Source organism: Malaya genurostris, chromosome 2, assembly GCF_030247185.1.
Source record: "Malaya genurostris strain Urasoe2022 chromosome 2, Malgen_1.1, whole genome shotgun sequence".
Lineage (NCBI taxonomy): Eukaryota > Metazoa > Arthropoda > Insecta > Diptera > Culicidae > Malaya > Malaya genurostris.
This window is the reverse complement of record NC_080571.1, coordinates 155,779,628-155,805,166: the sequence shown is the minus strand read 5'-3', so window position 1 is coordinate 155,805,166 and position 25,539 is coordinate 155,779,628. Positions and strand designations below refer to the sequence as shown.

Here is a 25,539-nt window from a genome sequence, read left to right as displayed (position 1 = left end):
TTTTCAGCTTACCCATTGTATTTCGCAATTTTTCCGCAAACTCACTTCTATTAGTCTGTTGGCTTGTCGCCTCGAAGTAATCGCCGGGTAGCCGCAATGCTTGTCCATAGACGAGTTCTGATACTGAGCAGCCGAAATCCGTTCGAAAGGCTGCGCGCAATCCTAACATTATCATAGGAAGTTGGTCGTTCCAATGCTTTGCATCAACGGCCATAATTGCAGCTTTAAGGGTACGGTGAAATCGTTCAACTAAGCCATTCGCTTGTGGGTGATACGCTGTTGTGCGAATATGCTGTGCGCCCATTGTTTTTGATAATTCTCTGAAGAGTTCGGACTCGAATTGCCTACCTTGGTCGGTAGTGATGGTCTCGGGTACGCCGAATCGTGATATCCACATCGAACACAAAGCGCGTGCAACGGTTTCGGCCAACATGTCATGCATAGGAGCCACCACAGGCCAACGAGAGAAACGGTCAACCATCGTCAGCAAATAACGATAACCATTGGATGGTGGAAGCGGGCCAACGATGTCTACATGAACGAACCGAAAGCGACTATCTGGTAAGGGGAAATTTGCCAAGGGAGCTTTAGTGTGGCGTTGAACTTTAGAACGTTGACAGTGTATGCACGTCTGGACGTAAAGCTTTATGTCCTTATGCATATTTTTCCACACAAAACGATCTGTTACTAGTCGCCGAGTAGTTCGCAGTCCGGGATGAACTATTCCATGAACGTACTGCAGTACTGATTGTCTGTACTGAGGTGGTATGTATGGTCTTACTGTGCTGTACGACGTATCGCAGTACAGAGATCGTGTGGCTAGCGGTGTTTTGCGTAGCATTAACTTTAACGCTGTCGAAAAATGTAGTAGACTTTTAAGTTCATCATCAGTTTCCTGGGCGACCGCTATTCCTTCGTAGTTAATCGGCATCGGTGTAGAGATAGGCTCTGTTCGAGAAAGAACGTCTGCTACGGTATTTGATTGTCCACTGATGTGACGAATGTCACTAGTAAACTGCGATATGAATCGCAAATATCGATCTTCGTGCGGGAGACGATTGTTCGGGCTGGACGACAGAGCGTGGGTTAGCGGTTTGTGGTCGGTATAGATGACGAATTTTCGAGCTTCCAACATGTGACGAAAGTACTGTACTGCCTGCTTCATCGCGGTTAGTTCTCGCCCGAACGTTGAGTACTTCATCTGTGCTGGTGAAAACTTTTCCGAATAGAAACCGAGCGGAACCCACTTGTTTTTGTCGAACTGTTGAAGTACTGCTCCTGCTGCCGAATTGGATGCATCTACCATCAAGCTCATTTGCTTCGATGTGTCCGGGTAGTGTAGGAGGGTCGCATCTGCTAGAGCTTGCTTGCACTTATTAAAAGCTTTTTCTGCTTCATCCGACCATTTCAGCTTCCGGTTGTCGTTCTTTTTATTGTCAGGAATTAACTGGTGCAACTCTAGCTGTACATCCGTGGCACGCGGGATGAATCTTTTGTAGCAATTAATGAGTGCGAGAAATCGGCGTAGTTCTTTTACGGTGGAAGGAGTTGCAAACTGAGTGACCGCTTTTACGCGTTCTGCCAGTGGTGAAATTCCTTCCGCACTTATCGCATAACCAAGGAAGTCAACGTATTTTTCAGCAAACCTACATTTCTCCACATTTATAACCAGACCGAAGGATTTCAATCTTTCAAATACCGCTCGTACATGCATGTAATGTTCCTCCAATGAACGTGATGCTATGCAGATGTCATCTACGAACACTATCACGAAAGTCATGTCACCGAACACCTTGTGCATAAATCGCTGAAACGTCTGGCTCGCATTGCAGAGCCCGAACTGCATACGAATGAATTCGTACAATCCGAAGGGTGTTATGACGGCGGTTTTGGGTACGTCTTCCTCCTCCACCGGAATTTGATGATATGCTCGCTCGAGATCCATGGTAGTGAATACGGATTTTCCCTGAAAATCGTTTAACAAATCGTGGATGTGAGGGACGGGGTAACGGTCTGGTACGGTGATTTTATTTAAGGCCCGGTAATCCCCTACAAATCTCCATTTCCCATTTTTCTTGGGAACGCAATGCAAGGGGCTTGCCCAACAGCTGCTGGAGGGCCGACAAATACCCAGATTCATCATTACCTGAAACTCTGATTTAGCCGCATCCACCTTATCAGGTGCCATTCGTCGACACTTGGTTGCTACCGGTGGACCTTTCGTTTGAATATGGTGGGTGACGTCGTTTTGAACCGTTGTTTGGATTGATGTTGGTAGCGTGACTTCTCTGAATTCCGAAAGTAGCTCGCGAAAAGGATGATCTGATGCGACAACTGTAACACTGTGAATCGATGTGTTGGTTAATCCGCCAGTGGAAGTCAGCTTGGTGAGGCCGTCAATCAGACGACGGTTTTTTAAGTCTACCAAAATCCCGAAAGCAGCAAGAAAATCTGCGCCGATTATCGGTACACCTACATCCGCAACCAAGAAAAGCCAGTTGAATCGTCGTCTTAAACCCAAGTCCGTTGTAATAAAACGTTTATCGTAAACGTGGATTTTGGACCCGTTGGCTGCATGTAAATTAAATGAAGCCGCACCGTGTTTTCTGTCCTTACTGGTGGCTGGAATGATGGAAACATCGGAGCCAGTGTCGATTAAATATTTAGTTTTTGAGGTGCGATCGTAAAGAAGTATACGGCGGCTTTCCGGCATAGCGTTCACTTCCGCCGTTTCGAATGAACGAGCCGTTAGTTTTTTGAATGGAATCTGCAAGGATCGCGGCATTTAGTGGCTCGGCCACCGAATTTCCTGTGGAACCAACAGATGTCGTCGTTAGCGTTGCGACTGGATCTTGAGGTAGACCGGCTCCGGGAACTACTGCGCTCTGACTTAAGTCGATGAATTTCCGCGGTCAGCGTTGCGATCTGACCTTGTAGATCAGCTATCGGTGAGACTTCCGAACAGCTACTAGTTGCAACGATATGTGACGAACCGGTGTTTTTTAACATTTTGTCAGCCATTTCAGCGAGCTTCCCCATCGTTCCATCGCTGATGGCGAGAATTGCTTTTACGTGCGAAGGCATTCGTTGCAGGAAAACATTTTCAGCAGATCGTCCGTGACGTTCAATCCGGCAGCCAGTTCCTGCATTTTTGCTAGGAGATGTGTCGGTCGCATATCACCTAATTCGCAAGCTTCAAGAAGGCGTTCCAAACGTGCCTGTGCCGAAATTTGAAAGCGAGATATTAATCTCGTTTTGACCGCTTCGTATTTGTTTTCCTTGGGGGGATTTGTGATCAAATCCGCTACGTGGCATATAACGGTTTGATCGATTTTCGCGATGATGTGGTAAAACTTGGTATGATCGCGGACAACATTAGCGAGGGCGAACTGTGCTTCCGCTTGGGCGAACCACATCACGGGATCGTGTCTCCAGAAATTCGGTAGCTTCACCGTGACTCCGGCGGCGAGTGCCGCTATTTGTTGAGAATTGTTTCCGTTATTGTCCTCGAGCATTTTTATTATGTCGCGACGATTACGTTATCGAATGAAATGAATCACGTCGGGGTCACCAATGTGGGAAAGTTCCGCGAGACGAGAAATAAAAGACGAGCGCGGCGTACTCTCTAACTTGTTTATTTGTGTTCTCATTTATAACTGCGCAATTCCAGTTCTTCTTCTTATTCATTGCCAAACGGCAAGGGGTGCTCGAATGCGTTTTACTGTGTAATCATTAAGAGCGTCACCACAATTACATATAGTCTTGATTTGGCAACATTTCGTGAATGGAAGGGATTTACTGATAAGAAAAGTTGCCAAAGTACGATGAACGTATAGCATTTCTTCGAAATTACATATTAGAACTTGCAATCCTCCATGCTGATCGAACAGTAAATAACATAACGTATTCACAAATTGCAACTCTTACCATTATCTCTAATCAGAAGAAATCCTGCCCCGTTTGTGGGAAAGGACATCGACTCTACTACTGCGATCAATTCGAAATCTCAACGTACGTCGATGTCTATGTACTAACTGTCTCTCTGGGTAACTCCCGTTCGCAAGCAGCAAATACAGTGCGTGTATAGAGCATGGAGTTATACACCATTTTTTGTTACATAACCCGGTTATCGACACTCCATCAACGTCTGGTACTGCAACGGCGCTCCAATGTTGTCATTCATTACGATGAACTATCAGACAGCTTGTTTTGATTATCCCATCTTGACTCAAGTCTCTCGCCATTGTTATAATCAAGATATTCGATTCCAAGGGAAATTCGTCCCTTGCTCGAGCTTTATTGGATAGTGATTCACAACCTAATCTAATGATTGAAAGATTCCATCAACTATTCAACGCTCGTAAGACACTGAGATTGCAGGTATTGGGGGAGAAAGCTGTTGCTACTTATTCAACGGTTGCTACTATAGCATCTCGCTTCAACAATTTCCGTGTTCCACTCGAGTTCATTGTTATAGAAAATGTTACCAACGATTTACCAGTATGGACTGTCCATCCCAATGATTGGTTAATTTCGGGAAATATTCGTCACGCAGAACCTTCCTTTGCCATGAAAGATTGGATCGATATCGTGATTGGAGCTCAGATAGCCTTTGAAACTATTCGAAATGGTCACGTTTATATTCCTGACGATAACCCGCTAATACATAATTCGATCTTTGGATGGCTTATGTCTGGTCTATACTTCGGGTTTCAGCCTTAACGATTTGTTATTGAAAGGTGCAACTGTACAAGATGACATGATAGTCACGATTTCGTTTCCGTTCAAAACTGTAACAGTTCCATCTGACATAACGAAAATGTACCGCCAGATTTGGATTGCAGAAAAAGGTCAACCTTTCCAAGAGTATTATGGCGCAATTCACTTTCAGTGCCGCTTTGCAAATACAGGGTCCACCATGTAACTTTTTTTTAAACATGCAATAAAACACAAACGGTTCATCTGATTTCAAAATTTATTTTTTCATATTAACGTACAATCCTTCCGGTTAATTGTGGAATATAATTTCATTTAAATGGCTGCTTCGGCTGGCCTTGCAGTACGCCATACGGTCGGTCCAGTTTTTTAGTACATTTTCGATTGTATGCAGCTTTATTTCAGCTATGGCTGCACAAATGTTGTCCTTCAAGGCTTGAATTGTCTCTGGCTTGTCAACATAACACTTATCTTTGACAGCCCCCCTAAGATAATAATCTAACGGCGTCAAATCACAGCTCCGAGGCAGCCAAACGACATCCGAATTTAAACTGATAATTCGATTTTCGAAGAATGTGCGCAGACGATCGATCGTAGCGTAGGCTGTCTTGTTGGAACCAAATGGTGTCCAAGTCTTCCTCTTCAAGTAACGGGAATAATTTTCGAAGAAAAATGGCCCAATGATGCCGCCAGACCAAAATCCGCACCAAACCGTCACTCTCTGAGGATGCATCGGCTTCTCCATGATAACGTGCGGGTTTTCCGTCCCCCAGAAGCGACAATTTTGCCGCCGAGATGAAAATGTGCCTCATCCGAGAAGTTGATTTTTTGGCAAAAATTTTCGCACACATTCCGCAACATTATCATGATTTTCAAAGTAAAACTGCACTATTTTCATGCGTTCCTCAAGCACAACCATTTTCGTTCAGCGGAAGGATAAAACTAAGTTTCTGTCAAATCAGAAGTGACATTTTGGTTATCAATGTCGAAATAACCGCTAGTTAAAAAAATGTTAGATGGCGAACCCTGTACGTGTCCCCACCGTTACATATGGGCAACAACCGCTACAATTTAAGGACACGTTGTCTGCAGCAGTCAGCAGTAGACGAAGCAACTAATTTTCCGTTTGCTGTCCCAGTTGTAAAAAAACTTTGGATTTGATATCCTTGCGGAAGCAATAGTTGCATCTCGAAAAACATCTAAGATGTTAATCTCCACCGGATTCTTAAAGCGGAAATGGTCGGCAAATTATCGAGAAGTTCTTGCACAGTTTCCTGAGAACGTTTCTAGATTATATGTCGGTGATATTAGAATTAAATCGTTCTGCACCAGTAAAGCCTTTTGGTTTGTTGTAGATGACAGAACCCGATGAATTTCTCTTTAAAATCTCAGAATGGCCCAAAAATACGTGTTACGGAACGAATGACAGACTCGAAAGTGATGTTTGGACTTATATGATTTTATAAATATAAAAAATTGGTATAGAATTCGCTCAAACTTTAGAAAATAATAATAGCTATCCAACAAATCATAGACTTGTTTAATCTGTCCATTTTAACGCAGATATCGATATTTTTGATAAGTGATTTTTCGCCTTATTCCAGTAGTAGGAGTTTTACACAGTTGATGATAAAGCGATGTGGAAAAAAATTAAAGCGATGTGGAACAAAGTTTAAACCTCTTAGCACCTAAAAGACACTTTTTCATATCATATCTCGAAAATTCCACTTACTATATTGAAATAAAAAAAACGGGTCGAATATTTTTGAGATCGGAAAATTTGTGTATGTGTGTGTATGTGTGATTCTCTGAAGTTTCGCGTTTTAAAAAGAGCCTTTTTTCAATACCCTATACTGTAAAATATATTGAAGATACAAAAATTCGTCCACGACACGAAATATGCGTCTTTTCCTTAGCTTTCAAATAAGCAATTCCATAAAACAACCTTTATAGTTTGTTTAATGAGAAAAGTTGAAAATAATAAACAAAACAAAATCAAACTTGGGCCTATTTTTTCTTCTTTTTGCCTTTCTCAATAAAAAGGTATTAGGCGTGTGTGTATGTGTGTGTGTACACTTTTCGAAGAAATTTTTACCGCTCAATTTTCATAGAGATGGCTGAACTAATTTTAGCAAACTTAGGCTCGTTTGATAGCTACTGTCGGGCCATTGATCAAGTACAAAGATCAAATGGCTGTTACTTCTGGTTCCGGAGATATAATGGTATAAGTGACGTAACCGACAAAATGTGTTGTTTTTTTACCGCACAAGTTTCTCGGAGATGGCATAACCGATTTTAACATGTCTAGACCCGTTTGAAAGATATTATTAGGCCATTAATCAAGTTCGAAGATCAAATGGCTGTGAGTTTTGGTTCCGGAGATATGATGGTATAAGTGACGTAACCGAGAAAACGCGTTATTTTTTACCGTGCAAGTTTCTCGAAGATGGCTGAATCGATTTTAACAAACTTAGGCTCGTTTGAAAGCTACTGTTGGACCATTGATGAAGTTCGAAGATCAAATGACTACGACTTCTGTTTCCGGAGATATGATGGTATAAGTGACGTAACCGACAACACACGTTGATTTTTACCGCTCTTGTATATATATATATATATATATATATATATATATATATATATATATATATATATATATATATATATATATATATATATATATATATATATATATATATATATATATATATATATATATATATTTATTATTTCCCCATGATTTTCTGCGTTTAGAATTATCGTATCGAACCCACTTTTCATCACCGGTTACGATTTTGTCTTTGAAGCAGTTGCTCACATACAAATAGACGGCGCTCGATGTCCTTCTATTTCAACTTGTTCACACAGTTTCCTTCTTTCTGAATTATGCCCAGGGCCTTAAGACGTTTTGAAATGGCTTGCTGACTCACTCCCAACGATTCGGCAAGCTCTTCTTGAGTTTGGCACGAGTCTTCATCAAACAATGGTGATATTTGTTCATATTTGAAGGTTTTTTTCCTTCCATCGCCATGTTTGTCTTCGACATCGAAATCACCATTTTTAAAACGTTGAAATCACTCCCGACACATTCTTTTAATTAAAGCAGCATCACCGTAAGTTTCTGAGAGCATTCGATGCGCTTCAGCTGCATTTTTTCGAATTGTAACAGAAAAGTAAACCTTCTCGCAAATGACGAGAATCGGGCACATAAACAGACATTTTCGAGCATGAATAATACGAAAACAAGAACAACTGTCAGTCGGTGTTGAACAGTCGTTCACACCGCACGTCTTGGCTCCTGGAAATTTTTTCTGGCTACCTAGAGTTTCATTGATTCAAGGCTTCAGTCTTTTTCAAGGCTACCTGAATCACTAACAGTCTTTTTAAAGACTAACAATTAGTCAGCCTTTATCAAGGCTATACAAAGAGTGATATTAGAGTGACTAAGTGATACAAAGAGTGATATTAGAGTGACTAAGAAATTAATCAGCCTTTTTTCAGGCTAGCTAGGAGTCTAATCGAAGACTAATTTAACCTAGTCAATTTAATTTAAAATTTCATTCATTTCAAAAATGCCTGCGTCCAACCGGAAAGGCAACAAGCCTAAGGCTAAAAATAATTCAATACGGAATAAATCACAATCCGTTATTCAACATTTTTCTAATAACATTCACGATCTTATAGAATCTGAATGTAAAAATAAAAGACAACGGACGGAATTCCCCCCGTTGATTCTATGCCGTCTAACAATATTTACGAGATTCTTTCTGAATCTGATTGTAGCGACATAGAAGAAAATTCTTCAAAAATTCCCAAAATTGACGCTTGTCGTTCTGGGAAGAAACATCAATCTATGCCACCAGTGACGGTGATGATTTCCGACTTCAAAGCATTCCGTACTGAGCTTTCTACTTTTCTCCCGGAAATAAAAGTCTCATTTCAAATCGGACGAAGAGGAGAATGTCAAGTCTTGGTTGATGGATTGGAAGATTACGAACGTCTTATTCGATATTTGTCCGAGAAACTTCATAAATTTTATTCATATGATATAAAATCAGACAGACCCTTCAAGGCTGTCTTGAAAGGCTTATCAAATGATCAAAGTATTGATGAAATTAAAAATGAACTAAAAGAAGTGCTTGGTTTTGCCCCATCCCAAGTAATACTTATGAAAAAGAGCGAATGGTACTTCTAAACCACGCTCTGGAATTTCCCATGAACTTTACCTAATACACTTCAATCGAAATGATGTAAACAATTTGAAAACTTTAGAAAAAGTACGTTTCATTTCCCACATTAAAATTCATTGGGAACATTATAAACGGCATAATCGTATTGCAAACTTAACGCAATGTCGTCGTTGTCAAGGCTTCGGCCATGGAACCATAAATTGTCATATGGATATACGGTGTCTGAATTGTGGTAAATCGCATTCGAAAGACGTTTGTCCAATGAATGAAACCACTGATAAATTTTCATGTTCAAATTGCAATGGAAATTATAAATCCAATTATTTGAAATGTCCTGTCAGGGAAAAAGTACGGGTGTGTAATGTCAGAGACATAACTGGATGACGTGAGTACGAATAAAACTGACACGATTTCTTTACATTTTCGAATTCGAATTGACAGTTGATCGATTGTGTGAATTGCGAAAGTTTCCCCCTTTTCACTGCTAAAATTTTAAACGATTTTTATCGTCGATTATCTCATTTCGGGTTTGCATATTTCATTGAAAGAAACTATCAAGATGCTGTACAGGATTCATTTCTGCCTTTTAGAAGGACCAAATTGTGGAATTCTTTACAATTTGCAAAGAAGTAATCTTAATAGTTCTTTAGAGCCATTAGAACGGCTGATTTTATATAATGCTGTCCACTTTTCGTTTCTTGTTTTCTTTCTCTTCAATGCAAACTATCAGCAGATGATGCAATCGCTCTTGCTTGAATTGAAACTAGCTTTGCGAACAAACCGACACATCCGCTCGCAGTGCCAAATGATGCGAAACTGGTTTAATGTGTCTTCTCGCCTTGACGATCGGAAGGCAAATGAGAACTACGACCTCATGCAGAAATATCTGTTTATTAATCTTATTTTTGCGTGTTACATCAGCATTTTATAGTACAAGTGTTTTGACCCTTTGGCCTTTCATCTTTGTTATTCATACGATTCGTTATTAATAATAGGTGTTTTAGTTACTCTTGTTTTACATACTAATGTTTAATCATAATATTTATTTTAATTATTAATAAAATATCTACCTACTTATAGCTATCCCTAACCTGATACGTACAAATTTTGAATGTTTTATATTTCAAAGATTGAGTACCTCTCTTCAAATTTCGTGCAGTATTGTTCGAATTTTTGTTCTAGTACATCCAAGGAGGCCATCTCATGTACTTCACTAGTCCTTGTCCAAGGGGGTAGATTTAAAATCATCTTTAAGATCTTACTTTGAATGCGCTGAAGCCTTGTGTGTTCGTGCACAGCCCCGCCAAACAGGGACTGCGTATTCAATTGCGGGGTAGATGATTTGCTTATAGACAGCCATCTGATTCTTCAGGCACAGTTTAGATGTTCTACAAATCAGCGGAAACAGAGACCTAATGAGTATGCTGCATTTTTGAACGATTTTGTCAACATGTGACCTGAATATCAGATGTCTGTCAAAGGTGAGTCCTAGATAGATAACTACTTCGGACCATTGAATGACCTCATCACCGAATCGTATTCGGCATTCGTCTGATGGAACAAGTTTTGGAGATGTTGAATGTGGAAACAAGATGACCTGAGTTTTTGCTGCATTGATCACAATTTTCCAGCTTGTAAAATATTCCGTTAAAGCGTCCAGACCTGTCTGTAGTTTATTCTTCAGAGCATTAATGACACGACCTTTGTAAAGAATGGCTGTATCATCAGCAAATTGTGACAGAACACCACCACCCGGAAGAGGTGGGATGTCTGATGTAAAAATGTTGTATAGAATGGGACCTAGGATACTTCCTTGGGCTACACCAGCAGGAATAGTAAATCTTTCTGAAAGTGCATTATTCAGAGAAACATGGAATGCTCTATCTGCAAGATAATTTTTGATAATTTTAATAAGATACATGGGAAAATTATACCGATGCAGTTTAAACACCATGCCATCGTGCCACACATTATCGAATGCCTTTTCAATATCCAATATTGCCATAGCTGTCGTTTTGGACACTGATTTGTTTTGCTGGATGACGTTGTTAACCCTTGTGAGTTGGTGGATGGTGGATCTACCTTTCCGGAACCCAAACTGTTCTTCCAGTAATATATCCTGTTCATCTGCGAAAGCAAGAATTCGCCTTTGTATTGACTTTTCAAACAGCTTGGATAGGGCAGAGAGTAAGCTGATGGGCCGATAGCTCTTGGAAAAGGAAGGATCTTTCCCCGGTTTCAAGACTGGAATAACTTTAGCTAACTTCCACTTTGAAGGGAAGTAACCAAGCTCCCAGCACCTGTTAAAAAGTTTAGCTAAGAAGACAAATGAGCGAATATTCAAATGTTTCAGCTCAATGTTGAATGTGTTGTCGAAACCGGGGGCCTTCATATTTTTGGATTTTTTCACAATAGCCATCAGCTCATTCGCAGTGACTCTACTTTCCTCAGGAACTAAGCTGTCTGATTGGTCAACCTCAGCTACGCTATCTTCAACGACTCTCTCATGTGGACTAACAATGTTGAGTGCTAAATTGTGAGAACACACAAACTGCTGGCCTAGCGTATTTGCCTTCTCTACTGGTGTGATCAAAGGTATTCCTTCAGCTGCGTCCTGGGGTGACATCACAGGAGGAATAGGCTTCGGTTTTTTCTTAAGCACCTTCGTTAAGGACCAGAAGGGCTTTAAATGTGGGAGAATTTCTCGAAGCTTTTGCTGGAAGTTCGTGTTGCGAAGCTCAGATATCCTTTCCTGGATTATCCTAGTTAAGTTGTTATAAGAAGGCTTCCTATCTAGGATGCCAGTTCGTTGATACTGCCTCCGGTAGATATTTCGAAGTCGGATGAGTTTCTTGGTGACACTGTCAATTTGAAGAGAGGAACTCGGCATATGTTGTACTGGAACCGTCCTGTCACGAGCGACTGTGATTGAATGCTGGAAGAAAGCTGCATCGATTTCCATCGGGGAATCAAGTGGTAAATCGATATTAATAAGTTGGTCGGCGATTTGTTGAAATTGGACCCAGTCGGTGCGATAATAGTTCCTCCGAGGTCGAATAGGCACTGTTTCTGGTGAAGATCCCAACGTCAATATTACTGGAAAGTGGTCAGAAGAGAGCTCGTTGAAGACAACCGGAGAGCTGTCTATGGCGATGTTTCTGATGAATATATCCAAAATGGAATGAACTCCCGATCTGGAAAGTCGCGTTGGTTGATCCGGAGCGAGGATGTTGTACTGTCCAGCTTCGTAATCTTCGGCAAGTACGAATCCGTTTCGATTCTGTCTTTTGTTTCCCCACAGCTCATGCCGTGCGTTCAGGTCCCCAGCAATGATGAATTTGTTCTGTCGTCAAGTGAGCATAGCCAGATCTCGCTTCAATGATGCACACGTACCATCTCGAAGATTGGTTTGTTTGGGGCAGTACGCTGCAATGATGATGATGGGTCCCATCGTCGTTGTAATCTCAATTCCGCTGGCTTCTATTAGTTGCAATTTAAAGGCTGACAGAAGCCTGTGCTGAATGGATCGTTCAATGGCAATGGCAAGTCAACCTCCTCTGGTAGTTGTTTGTCGTGCCTGTGAATCCTGTAATTGGAAATAAAAATAGAAATTTTAGGTTTATGATGAGTTTCAGTTAAAATAGCAATATCGGCGTTCTTCTCTTGAAGAAAGTCGGATAACTCAGCAGTTTTGCTCCTGAGTGAGCAAGCATTCCAATTTACTACAACCAACTGATTATATTGCATATTCGATGATGAATTTGGCTAAGGCGTTGGTTTGATCTAACCGCGTTCTGCAGTTTCGTAGTTTTGTTGTCATTGTTTCAAAAATGACGATCAGTTGTTCAGCAGAGAATAAGTCACCAGAGTCATCCTTTGCTTGTGGTTGATTATTGCCCCATCCAGGAGAGATTTTTGAAGAAGATTCTTTTTGTGATCCAGCGGCTGAATCTTTTGGATTGCTGCGAGGAAGTGACGGCAAATTTGGAATATCCCTTTTCGGTGGAAGCCGTGGGAAATTAATTTCATCCTTCTGTAGAACATTCTTGCGCGTTGATTGTTCACGGGACGCCTGTTGTCGAATTTTTGTGAACTCAGCACGTTTGGGATACGATTTGTTAGTAGATGGATGGTCACCATCACAGTTCACACATTTTACAGCGATGTCATCTAGTAGGCAATCGTTGGTATTGTGTGGTTCGGCACATTTCCCGCACCGACTTTTCATGTGACAATTCCTCGCTCCATGGCCGTAGTTCAAACAGTTCGTGCACTGTGTGACATCCCGATGTACCGGTTTATACTTTTGCCATTCGATGATTATGTGAAATAACGATTTAATCGTTTTCAGTTGACTCATGGTGATGGAGCCCTTCTCCAGATGAATCAGGTACAGTTGATCTCTAAACTTTTTGTCCGTATTATGTCGTTTCATTTTAAACACCATCATAGGCTTTAGTCCAGCCTCCGACAGTGCCTGCTTTAGTTCGGCTTCCATCATGTCGGGTAGTCCTTGAAGGACAACCTTCATAGGTTTGTTGGCGGCAATATCGTGTGTAAAGTATTCCGCTTTTTTCTGCTTTAGATAACATTCCACTCCTTTGTAGTGGTTCAAAGCCGGAACAGTTATTTTGTAGCCTTCAGTACATAAACGGATTGTTGCCTGTAGTCCTTTGCCGATCAAATCAACGACCAGATGGCAGATCACCATATTGGTTTTTACTTAGCAAACGGTCGTTTACCTGTACATCACTTGGCTTCAGACGCTTAGCATCCTTTAGATCCTTCTCGGATCTATGGCGCGTTTTACTCATAGCTTGGGTAGGTAGACAACTGCGAATAAAAAATAAAACAAAATCGAAATTAGTCGTAGTAGGTTATTCGTCTATCCACATCGAGTGTTAGATGACGTTGTAGAACTACGACCTGAGCGTTTGAGGTTTTTAACCACGCAGAAAGGTGCGCTCTTCGATGCCACTGTTTGAATGCATCTTCTCGCCCCGACGTCTGCTTTCATCCAACGCACAAGAAGAAATGATCGATTTTCGACCACGGTTCCCCTTTTATAACGTTCAGTTGAAGATATGTGCCTGACTACCTAAAAATCGTCGTCCTTGCGCGAAAAACCCAAGCGAAAGTAAAGAGTTTTTCGCGTTGTTTTCAAATTTTGAGAAAACATAATTTTTGAGTTGTTTGTGGTTATCTCACATTGTTCAAAATATTATCCTAAATTCCAGATCATATATTTGATGAAATAGTGAAACAATTATGTTGTTGCCATTAATACAAGTCGAGATATTCACGATTAAATTCTGCCCATTCTTCCATTTGGCTAATTTTGAAAAGGCGCCCCATAGTAAAGTAAGTCGTATTCACAACAAAAATTTTAAACGCTCGTTCGCTTAGACAACAAGTCAAATCAACGACCTTAAATTTACAGAACATACATGAAAATCAAAAAACCGTTACAAATGCCACGCCTAACTCTTCTGAGGCACCTTCTAATTCGTGTTCTAACGAAAACAATTTATTGACAGGTAGATCGACCTCGTCATCATCTTCTAATGTCAGTTATGCTAGTATATCAGGTAGAAATCTACCACCTATTTCTTCTAATGTAAATAATCAAAACACAAAACCGCCTTGCAGTTCATCTTCTAACGAAAACAATTTATTAATAGGTAGATCGGCCATATAATCTTCTTTTAATGGCAGTCTACCTACAAATATTCCTTCAATGTCATTCGCTTCTTCAAATGAAGTTGATTTAGGCGATATAACTGAAAATATAATGATCTACCTACAAGATCAACTTTTTCAAATGATCATCCGAATGAATTCGACTTCATCACTTTTTGAAGCATTTCAAATCGGATGGCAATTTGCAAATAATATTATAATGAATTTAAGATTTAACAGTGATGTTAAATAATTATTTGAATATTTTAAATTGGAATGCTCGATCTTTGAAATCGAGTGAAGATGAATTTTATAATTTTGTCAAAGTTCACAAAATCCATATTGCCATTGTGACAGAAACTTTTCTTAAACCAAATGTCAAATTGACAAGTATTCCACAGTATGTGGTTCATCGATTTGACAGGTTCACTGGAATGGGTGGTGGAGTTGCATTTTTGTCCAACGGCAATTGCCATCTTTCAATACTAAAGTTATTGAAAGCTTGGGAATCGAAGTTGTAACCATTAATGGAATTTATTTCATCGCTGGAGCATATTTGCCATTCCAATGCACCGGCGAACAATTAAATTTCTTTAAAGGCGATTTGCAAAAACTTACAAGATATCGATCGAAATTTTTCGTAATAAGGGACTTAAATGCTAAGCATGTCCAGTGGAATTGTAGGCAAAATAACAGTAATGGTAAAATACTTCATAATCAACTCTCAGCTGGTTACTTCACAGTTCTTCATCCCAGTAATCCGACTTGTTTCTCTTCCGTGAAAAACCCGTCTACAATTGATCTGGTTCTAACAGATCAAAGTCACATTTGTAGTGAACCAATTACATATGCTGACTTTGACTCAGATCATCTTCCTGTAACATTCAGACTTTCCAACGAAGCTTTAATTTATCCAATTAGTTCTATATTCAACTATCATAGAGCTAATTGGTTGGATTACAGATCTCACATTGAAAATCATGTAGATCATGAAACTATTTTAGAAAATTCTGCGGACATCGACACAGCAATTGATAATTTGAATCATTACATTATCGAAGCTAGAAATCTTTCAGTTCCCAATGCTCAAACTAAATTAAATTCTCCTATCATCGATGACAATCTTCAACTGCTCATTCGGTTGAAGAATGTTCGTCGACGACAATATCAACGTTCTCATGATCCTGCTATGAAAATCATAGTTAAGGATTTTCAAAAAGAAATTAAACATAGATTTACTCTTTTGTGAAATGAAAATTTCGCTAAAGAAGTTGAACAAATTAAACCATATTCTAAACCTTTCTGGAAACTTTCTAAGGTTCTTAAGAAACCTCAGAAACCAATTCCTGCTCTCAGGAAAGGAAATCAAATATTTCTTACAAATGGCGAAAAAGCTCAAAAACTTGCTTAGCAGTTCGAGAGTGTACACAATTTTAATTCGAACTTTGTGAGTCCTATTGAAAATGAAGTCTCACTGAAATATGAGCATATTTCAACCCAAGTGTTATCACACGATGAAATTTTTGAGACGAATTTTGATGAAATTAAATCAATTATTAGGAAACTTAAAAACATGAAGGCTCCTGGTAATGATGGAATTTTTAATATTCTTATTAAAAAGTGTTTTTCATTAGCTTACTTCCAAAAAGATGGAAAAACGCTAAAGTAATTCCTATCCTTAAACCTGATAAAAACCCAGCAGAAACATCAAGTTATCGACCAATTAGCTTACTTTCTTCTATCAGTAAACTTTTTGAAAAAAATATCTTGTTGAGAATGATGTCTCATATAAATGAGAATTCAAAAAATTGATTACCAGAGCAGTTTGGATTTCGTCATGAACATTTAACTACTCATCAACTTGTAAGAGTTGCGAACATGATAAAAGTAAATAAATCTTCTGGGTTTTCCACTGAAGTTGCTCTTCTAGACATAGAAAAAGCATTCGACAGTGTTTGGCACAAAGGATTAATAGCAAAAATGACTGATTTCCAGTTTCCTATTTATTTGATCAAAATGATTCAAAATTATTTAATTGATCGTACTTTTCAGGTTAGCTATCAGAATTGTGAATCTGAATTGCTACCCGTACGAGCCGGTGTTCCGCAGGGTTTCGAGCGTAGCTCCAATCTTGTACAATATTTTCACTTTTGATCTTCCAAATCTACCCGTTGGTTGTCAGAAATCGCTATTCTGTGACGACACAAGACTGTTAGCCATAGGTAGAAATCTAAAAGTGATCTGCAGTCGCCTACAAAGAAGTTTAAATATTTTCAGTGATTATCTGTCAAAATTAAACTGAAACTTATCTGGAAAATTAAACCAAATGCAGCAAAAACGCAACTAATTATCTTTCCTCACAAGCCAAGAGCTTCTTTTCTTAAACCAAACAATAATCACATTCTCAATTTGAATGGCTTGGAATTGACATGGTCTGATCAAGCTCAATACTTAGGTTTAACGTATGACAAAAAACTCACTTTCAAGGATCACATTGAAGGAATCCAGGCAAAGTGTAATAAATATATTAATTGTTTATATCCTCTTATAAACAGAAATTCTAAGCTTTGTATTAAAAACAAATTGTTAATTTATAAACAAATTTTCAGACCAGCCATGCTTTATGCAGTACCAATTTGGTCAAGTTGTTGTTCCACCAGGAAGAAAACGCTTCAAAGGATGCAGAATAAAATTCTGAAAATGATTTTGAAGCGTCCTCCCTGGTTTAGTACAAATGAGTTACACAGACTCACAAGTATAGAACCATTAGATGTAATGTCACATAATATCATAAGCAAATGCAATCTTCAATTGAATCGAGTCGCTCTCTGTATTAGTTAGTAAGTTAGTATATAAGTTCTTTTTCCCCATTACACAATACAAGTAGGTTTAGAATTTTCCCTACACAAAAATCTCAGAATTGCGGAAGCAAATGATACAAATGTCCTCATGGTATCAACCAAATCATATATATAATAGGGCTGGAAAGTCACCGCTTGCGACTGAACACCCAATTTAAATCTTAATAATTTAATTTTAACTCATATTCCAATAAATAGTTATTAAAAAAAAGAACAACTGTCACTTTAAAGGTATTATCATCTATATATATATATATATATATATATATATATATATATATATATATATATATATATATATATATATATTATATATATATATATATATATATATATTATATATATATATATATATATATATATATATATATATATATATATATATATATATATATATATATATATATATATATATATATATATATATATATATATATATATATATATATATATATATATATATATATATATATATATATATATATATATATATATATATATATATATATATATATATATATATATATATATATATATATATATATATATATATATATATATATATATATATAATATATATATATATATATATATATATATATATATATATATATATATATATATATATATATATATATATATATATATATATATATATATAGATGATAATACCTTTAAAGGGAGTGTGTACTGTACCTAACGAATTGACGTCGCCGTTTCAGTGACAGTTGTTCTTTTTTTTAATAACTATTTATTGGAATATGAGTTAAAATTAAATTATTAAGATTTAAATTGGGTGTTCAGTCGCAAGCGGTGACTTTCCAGCCCTATTATATATATGATTTGGTTGATACCATGAGGACATTTGTATCATTTGCTTCCGCAATTCTGAGATTTTTGTGTAGGGAAAATTCTAAACCTACTTGTATTGTGTAATGGGGAAAAAAACTTATATACTAACTTACTAACTAATACAGAGAGCGACTCGATTCAATTGAAGATTGCATTTGCTTATAATATTATGTGACATTACATCTAATGGTTCTATACTTGTGAGTCTGTGTAACTCATTTGTACTAAACCAGGGAGGACGCTTCAAAATCATTTTCAGAATTTTATTCTGAATCCTTTGAAGCGTTTTCTTCCTGGTGGAACAACAACTTGACCAAATTGGTACTGCATAAAGCATGGCTGGTCTGAAAATTTGTTTATAAATTAACAATTTGTTTTTAAGACAAAGCTTGGAATTTCTGTTTATAAGAGGATATAAACAATTAATATATTTATTACACTTTGCCTGGATTCCTTCAATGTGATCCTTGAAAGTGAGTTTTTTGTCATACGTTAAACCTAAGTATTGAGCTTGATCAGACCATGTCAATTCCAAGCCATTCAAATTGAGAATGTGATTATTGTTTGGTTTAAGAAAAGAAGCTCTTGGCTTGTGAGGAAAGATAATTAGTTGCGTTTTTGCTGCATTTGGTTTAATTTTCCAGATAAGTTTCAGTTTAATTTTGACAGATAATCACTGAAAATATTTAAACTTCTTTGTAGGCGACTGCAGATCACTTTTAGATTTCTACCTATGGCTAACAGTCTTGTGCCGTCACAGAATAGCGATTTCTGACAACCAACGGGTAGATTTGGAAGATCAAAAGTGAAAATATTGTACAAGATTGGAGCTACGCTCGAAACCCTGCGGAACACCGGCTCGTACGGGTAGCAATTCAGATTCACAATTCTGATAGCTAACCTGAAAAGTACGATCAATTAAATAATTTTGAATCATGTTGATCAAATAAATAGGAAACTGGAAATCAGTCATTTTTGCTATTAATCCTTTGTGCCAAACACTGTCGAATGCTTTTTCTATGTCTTGAAGAGCAACTCCAGTGGATAACCCAGAAGATTTATTTACTTTTATCATGTTCGTAACTCTTACAAGTTGATGAGTAGTTAAATGTTCATGACGAAATCCAAACTGCTCTGGTAATCAATTTTTTGAATTCTCATTTATATGAGACATCATTCTCAACAAGATATTTTTTTCAAAAAGTTTACTGATAGAAGAAAGTAAGCTAATTGGTCGATAACTTGATGTTTCTGCTGGGTTTTTATCAGGTTTAAGGATAGGAATTACTTTAGCGTTTTTCCATCTTTTTGGAAGTAAGCTAATGAAAAACACTTTTTAATAAGAATATTAAAAATTCCATCATTACCAGGAGCCTTCATGTTTTTAAGTTTCCTAATAATTGATTTAATTTCATCAAAATTCGTCTCAAAAATGTCATCGTGTGATAACACTTGGGTTGAAATATGCTCATATTTCAGTGAGACTTCATTTTCAATAGGACTCACAACGTTCGAATTAAAATTGTGTACACTCTCGAACTGCTAAGCAAGTTTTTGAGCTTTTTCGCCATTTGTAAGAAATATTTGATTTCCTTTCCTGAGAGCAGGAATTGGTTTCTGAGGTTTCTTAAGAACCTTAGAAAGTTTCCAGAAAGGTTTAGAATATGGTTTAATTTGTTCAACTTCTTTAGCGAAATTTTCATTTCACAAAAGAGTAAATCTATGTTTAATTTCTTTTTGAAAATCCTTAACTATGATTTTCATAGCAGGATCATGAGAACGTTGATATTGTCGTCGACGAACATTCTTCAACCGAATGAGCAGTTGAAGATTGTCATCGATGATAGGAGAATTTAATTTAGTTTGAGCATTGGGAACTGAAAGATTTCTAGCTTCGATAATGTAATGATTCAAATTATCAATTGCTGTGTCGATGTCCGCAGAATTTTCTAAAATAGTTTCATGATCTACATGATTTTCAATGTGAGATCTGTAATCCAACCAATTAGCTCTATGATAGTTGAATATAGAACTAATTGGATAAATTAAAGCTTCGTTGGAAAGTCTGAATGTTACAGGAAGATGATCTGAGTCAAAGTCAGCATATGTAATTGGTTCACTACAAACGTGACTTTGATCTGTTAGAACCAGATCAATTGTAGACGGGTTTTTCACGGAAGAGAAACAAGTCGGATTACTGGGATGAAGAACTGTGAAGTAACCAGCTGAGAGTTGATTATGAAGTATTTTACCATTACTGTTATTTTGCCTACAATTCCACTGGACATGCTTAGCATTTAAGTCCTTATTACGAAAAATTTCGATCGATATCTTGTAAGTTTTTGCAAATCGCCTTTAAAGAAATTTAATTGTTCGCCGGTGCATTGGAATGGCAAATATGCTCCAGCGATGAAATAAATTCCATTAATGGTTACAACTTCGATTCCCAAGCTTTCAATAACTTTAGTATTGAAAGATGGCAATTGCCGTTGGACAAAAATGCAACTCCACCACCCATTCCAGTGAACCTGTCAAATCGATGAACCACATAATGTGGAATACTTGTCAATTTGACATTTGGTTTAAGAAAAGTTTCTGTCACAATGGCAATATGGATTTTGTGAACTTTGACAAAATTATAAAATTCATCTTCACTCGATTTCAAAGATCGAGCATTCCAATTTAAAATATTCAAATAATTTTTTAACATCACTGTTAAATTTTAAATTCATTATAATATTATTAGCAAATTAATATATATATATATATATATATATATATATATATATATATACATGTATATATATATATACATATATATATATATATATATATATATATATATATATATATATATATATATATATATATATATATATATATATATATATATATATATATATATATATATATATATATATATATATAGATATATATATATATATATATATATATATATATATATATATATATATATATATATATATATATATATATATATATATATATATATATATATATATATATATATATATATATATATATATATATATATATATATATATATATATATATATATATATATATATATATAGATATATAGATGATAATACCTTTAAAGGGAGTGTGTAGAGTACCTAACGAATTGCCGTCGCCGTTTCAGTAACAGTTGTTCTTTTTTTTTAATAACTATTTATTGGAATATGAGTAGTGCCAATTTCGGGATCACCTCTAATTTCGAAAAGCGATTTAAGCATCTCGAAAAAGGTCCTCATTCAAAATTTGAGCTCAATTGGACATGGGTAAGAGGTGCTGCCTAGCGGTTAAAGTTTGAAAATTTTCGATCTTGAAAAAGCACCATAGGGGGGAAACTTGATATTTTTGTTTATTAATTAAATTAATATTGATTAATATTGATTAAAAAAAATGCGAGGTGACACTAAATCTCGACGTTTCATACAATTCGAAGACTTTTGACATCAATTTTTTTTCGATTTCGGAAATTTCATGTACCCCCCCCCATATGGTGATTTTTCAAGATCTATGAAAATTCCACTATGTGGACTAAGAAAGTTTTTGCCTTTCTCTATAGAAATGTATTAGAATTGCTGGAAAAACCGACCTTCGAATGGAGCCTCGGAGACCCATAGTGTTATATACCATTCGACTCAGTTCGACGAGATCGGAAAATGTGTGTGTGTGTGTGTGTGTGTGTGTGTGTGTGTGTGTGTGTGTGTGTGTGTGTGTGTGTGTGTGTGTGTGTGTGTGTGTGTGTGTGTGTGTGTGTGTGTGTGTGTGTGTGTGTGTGTGTGTGTGTGTGTGTTTGTGTGTGTATGGGTGTGTGTGTATGTCATTTCTCAGAATTATATATTTTTGTTTCATTCATAGAGGTTTTAATCTTAAGGTCATTCACCTATTCGGGCTAAAAAGTTCACTATTTGTTTTTACTTCTTGTTCTTGGAATCGCAATAATCCTTTTTTCCCAAGAGATTTTCTACTTTCGTAGCAAAATATCTTGATGTGTTCATCGTATGCGCTGTCTTATGAATACTTGAGTTTTTAGACAAAACAGTTAAAATTCTCATTCTCTCGGATTTATTTGCATCTTTTGCATGTAATTTTTTTAATTCGGTAAGATAACCGGAAGACAAATATGATTCATTCTAAGAAGGCAATCAGTATTTTAAAATTTTGAGAAATGCAATGTTACAATGTAAGTTATTGTAAGAACTACTTCTGTATAGTCGCTGAATATAGACACATTGTCATCATTGTCATCAGTCTCAGAGCATTCAGAATCTGTGATCACTATTGCATCAGCAAAATTTTTCCTCACTGCTGAATAGTGAAAATATCTTCATTTAGCAACTTTTCCAAAACTATATGTCATCACTATTTTAATGCTCACGTAAATCCTTTGCCCCAATTTTACTCGCTCTCTGCCTACGCAGTGCACACAAAACATCATTTGCTTGCAAAAAATCGAATTTCTCAAGAAGGGAAGAAGAAACCCGACGCAACGAACGTTTTTGATTTTTGCTAACATGAGTCTTAAAGTTAGAAAGATTGCAGTAACGATTTTTGAATTTTGAATTCATTTTTACACCGCGATCCTAACTGAAACCTTACCAACAATAAACTGTCAAAGATAGGATTCGATCAGTAGCGCAACATGTATCGACAAGCAAAGCCCGTTACCGAGCGAGTTGCGCTCTTCATTAAGTTAATCATAAAAGTTCCTTTATGGAATCGCTTTTTAGAAAGCTAAGGGAAAGACGCACATTTCGTGTCTTGTACGAATTTTTGTATCTTCAATATATTTTACAGTATAGGCTGTTAAAAAAGGGCTATATATATATATATATATATATATATATATATATATATATATATATATATATATATATATATATATATATATATATATATATATATATATATATAGCCCTTTTATATATATATTTGTATATATATATATTTATATATATATATATATATATATATATATATATATATATATATATATATATATATATATATTTATATATGTATATATATATATATATATATATATATATATATATATATATATATATATATATATATATATATATATATATATATATATATATATATATATATATATATATATATATATATATATATATATATATATATTTATATATATGTATATAAAGGAAACAAACACGGAATTCAAGCGCAAATCGTTCTGTGGAATGTGCTCCACGTATGGTTACGGTTTTCGTTGATGACTGTTTGTAACAAGTCGTTAGTGATCGTTGCCCTCCAGTTTTGATTCGATATTGGCACTAGGTGTCACAGTTTGAGTGCTAGGCTTAAAGTTCGTATTATCGTTGGCAATTTGGCTGAGAAATTTGTTCATTATTTATTACTCGTGTTTCACGGAACTATTACTGAATACCTTAAGTTAGACTCTTTCCGGAGATGGAGTTCAGCTTTGGTTTGCTCACTAAATCAACGATGGGGGCGGCAAATCTCCAAATCGCCAAATTTCCTCGGTACGCCATTGTTACTGTCTGAGCCGCACGGGATCGAATAGGCCCTTCGACCTGGAGCAGCTTCAACACGAAACGCGAGGAAACGTGAAGAGATCGAAACGCACGCGTCAGATCGCCACGAGTGTTTGTCGGTACTGGCCTGGCGCTCATATTTCTAGATATAATCGAAACTGAAATACATCGAGTCCTAGTTTTTTTTATGATTATTCCATTCCTTCGTTACCCTAGCTGGGTGCAAGAAAAATATGCTTGATGAGACATCCCCGAATCTCGCTGGTGTTCGTTCTTAACTAAGATTGATGCATCCAACTAAGGAAATTGGTAGACCGGAGGAGAGAGGACTCGTATTAAGAGGTTGGTAATAAACTTTTCGGCCAAACATTTATATATTGGCAATAGTTCTCAAAGCTGCCACCCGGTTTTCGAACGGATTTCTTATATCCTTCAAAAATTTACGATGGCGAAGTAGCTTAGTTTTTTCTTGCGACATCACTCTTTCTTTTGCTAATAAAAATGCACCAATGTTACTCCTACGTAATATTTTTTTAATAGTTTTACTGAATTTTATCTAAGAAAATTATCTTTCTGGAATTGTTTCGGTGACGAGAAAAAGATTTATATTTTCTTATTCAAACGTCAAAAAATTTCTTTATGAGCTTGACGGGAATATCTAATTAATGAAATAGGCGAAATCTCTGCAATTTTTCTTTCTTTTAAGGAATTTTGTGACCTGAATTTGGCTGCTGGTCTTAAGTATTACTCAGATGAATCAGGTAGTGAATGTATAAATGGTGTGGCAAACTTTAATTTGTGCCACATGAAAAAAGATTTTGACATAGATGCGGAGTGGGATTTTCACCACATGCTACGGTAAAGGTCCTTGTGATATTTTGTGAGCAGTCTTGAAACGCAATGCTTCTAAAGTAAGTTTGCTGGTAAATTTTATTACAACTGCGAAGGAGCTCTATAAATGAACAGTTTCCAAGGCCAATTAAAAAATTTATTATTTATTTTTGTTTTATAGAGGTTTTAATCTTAAAGTCATTCACCTATTCGGGCTAAAAAAAAACTGTGCGGGGCAGGAAATCGAAACCAGGTGGGCTGCGTAAAAGGCATCGAGTATCACGTAAATACCGCTCCCACCCTTTCAGATTTAGATTATAAAGCAATGAAAAGAAAACATAAACCCCGATACAATAATGTGAAAAAAAAATTCGGGAGCTCACTCATTTCATAGTTTTTGACCAGAAAAAGAATATTATTTATTACTGCATTGTGAAACGATACTCGTTATCGAAAGAATAACATTCTGTTAAATCTATTGAAGTATGTTTAGGTATAATGTATATCTATAATACAAAATGTATGAAAAATCTAACACATAATCGAGATTTATTTCTAATGACTTATTTTAATAATTAAAGTAGGTGAAAATGTGTCCATAATTGTATAATTTTTTGATATAATTGAAAATTTTCAAACAATCCAAAAAAAATTATCTATTTTGACCAGAAAAGGAATATTATTTATTACAGCATTGTGAAACGATTCTCGTTCTCGGAAGAAGAACATTCTGTGAAACTATAGAAGTATGTTTAGGTATAATGTATGTCTATAATAAAAATGTATGAAAACATAACACATAATCTTGGTTTAATTTCTAATGGCTGGTTGTAATAATTTAAATAGGTGAAGATGTGT

At 36.4% G+C, this 25,539-nt stretch overlaps 1 protein-coding gene across 4 annotated transcripts in view; it reads left to right on the top strand.

Annotated features, from left to right (window-relative positions):
- The window catches only part of LOC131429748 (dynamin), a 1,035,717-nt gene that overhangs the window by 572,465 nt on the left and 437,713 nt on the right, over positions 1-25,539 (top strand). The window lies entirely within an intron of this gene.